This window comes from Mesitornis unicolor, unplaced genomic scaffold (assembly GCF_000695765.1).
Source record: "Mesitornis unicolor isolate BGI_N332 unplaced genomic scaffold, ASM69576v1 scaffold28972, whole genome shotgun sequence".
Taxonomy (NCBI): Eukaryota; Metazoa; Chordata; class Aves; order Mesitornithiformes; family Mesitornithidae; genus Mesitornis; species Mesitornis unicolor.
Genome location: NW_010171664.1, coordinates 351 through 2,522, shown reverse-complemented (window position 1 = coordinate 2,522; position 2,172 = coordinate 351). Strand labels below are relative to the sequence as shown.

The window sequence follows — 2,172 nt, the reverse complement described above, 5'->3', positions numbered from 1 at the left end:
CTTCCTGAAATCCAAACCCCTGTGAGCCCGGCTCGCCAGAAAACTTAGCCCCCATTGCAGCCCAGCAGATAAATCGGAGAGATAAAGACCCTGAACCACCCCACCCCCACCCCCCCTCCGAAATGCAGCCTCGCCGAGGAAGGGCTTCTCTTCTCTTCGGTAATGACTTGTTTTTCTTGGAAAGTTCAAACGCGTTTTTTTAGTTTCAAACCGTAAAAATTAGATGGCGGCGAGTGGGAGAGGGGAGAAGGGCACGGGGTGAAGCGGCATCGCCAAAGGACCCCGTTGCTGGTTTTAGCCCCAGAACGATGTCTGGGGGACGGAGGACATATGAGGTGTTGGGTGCTCCCCATCCGCACCCCGCAAAGAGGTGCCAGGGGGCTGTTTGGGTAGGTCCTACATAAACAGCGTCCCTGAGCTGGGTGAAGCAGGTGGGAGGGTTTGGGCTGCGTTAGGACGAGGTGGGACCGGTGGGGAAAGGGAGAGTTCCCCGAGTGGGTTCGGATCCCCGTCTGCCGCGGGAAAAGAGAGGTTTTTTTCGGCGGAAATATTTCTCCTGCCCTTAAATGGAAAAGGAGCTTTCAGCCCGCGGGGAGCTGCTCCCGGCTTTCCTGTGCCGAGAGATCCCAGGGGCTCAGCCTCTACCGAAAACGCTCCCAGGGCCAAATCCTGCCCTTAACGTCAGGGCAGGCAAAAGTTTTATCAGAGCAACCCCGTTTCAGTTTTTTTCCCAGAGTTTCTTCTGGGTGGGGTGTTTTGGGGTTGCGATTTGGGGTGACACCAAGGATTTCTTCCAGGTGCTCCCAACTACCACGTCCAGTCTGGGAGCGGGTTTAGGGGGTGCTGAGGAGGGCCCGGGTGGGACGCGAGGGGCTGGGGGCATGCGAGGGGAGGGGAACACCAGGGTCACAGCTTGAGGATGGCCCTGCTCTTCCTCCTCCTCCTCCTCCTCCTCCTCATAAGAAGCCGTCGCGCTCCCCTGCCCCCGGTGAACGTTAACGGGGAGAGGCGGGAGGCACCCGGGTGATTCATTGACGAAGGATTTAATCGCCTCCTGCCACCCCGGCCCCCCGTCCACCACCTTTCCATGGGGGACCGCTTTAATTTTTGACCAGCCGATTAAACGCTCGGCTGCCCAGAGCCCGGTGAGAGCGATGATGGCACCGGGGTTGGGATGGGGCCCTAAAACACAGCGAAAGGGGAGGGTCCTGCCTCCGGCATTCCAGCCCTGATGGGATTATCCCTTGTGTAAATATTCCCGATGCTAATGGAGCGTCCCCTCGGCAGGGTTTGGATTCCCGGGCTGTGTGTAAACCCGCAAAAACTCCCCAAAATAAACACGGCCGAGGCCGAGGGATGCTGCTTCCTCCATCCCTGGGACTTGGGGGGGAGCTCAGCCTCCGGTCCCCCGCGGCTCCAGCCCGAAACAGGAGGACGGGAGGAGAGGAAGCGGGGCCGGAGGTGCCGGTGAGCGCCCGGGGCTGGAACGAGGAAGCGGCGAAAGGAAAAGGCGAGGGAGCGGATGGTGGGGGATGGCAATAGGGATGGAGGAGGTGTCCCTGTGTCCTCGCCGGGAGCTTTGCTCCCAAACCCTCCTGACCCCGCACCGAAAAAGCAAGGAGAGGCACGAGCACGGGGGGGGGAAGATGCGTTGCAGGAGCCCTGGGGACAAATCTTTGGCAATCTGGGCAATTTCCTCACAGAAACCATCCCGGGGTACCCCTTTCCTCCCCCTGGCTGTGGTCCCCCCAGGACGAGGGATCTGGCATGGGATGGGGATGAAGGCCATGAGCCCGGAGCTGCTCCGCTACCAAATAAGGCCTCCGTCGAGCTTTTTACGTGCCGTTCTCGCCCGGCCAGGGTGACGTGACCTCCTTCCCAAATCGCTCTGCCCCAGGGAACCCCTCCAGGTCACAGCTCCCCGGGGGTGGAGGGAGGCGAGAAGGATGTGGAGGGCGCCCCGGGAGCAGGCAGCAGGGATCCTGCCAGGACCCAGCGCCAGAGAGGGACTTGTCCCTAATCTACCTCCCCGCTGCTTCTCCCCCTTTTTTGGGGGGGCACAGGGCTGGAAGGTGAGACCTGGGGAGGGGCGAGGTTTGCAGGTTTGCAGGTTTGCCCCTCTTCCCCTGCGCTCAAGCAAATACCCGAAAGCGCTGGCTTTTGCCGGAAGCT

The 2,172-nt window shown here is 60.8% G+C and overlaps 1 protein-coding gene across 1 annotated transcript in view; it reads right to left on the bottom strand.

Annotated features, from left to right (window-relative positions):
* LOC104537278 (RNA-binding protein with multiple splicing-like) overlaps positions 1 to 2,172 on the bottom strand; it is a gene marked incomplete at its 3' end in the record, with an annotated part of 6,392 nt that overhangs the window by 3,900 nt on the left and 320 nt on the right. The window lies entirely within an intron of this gene.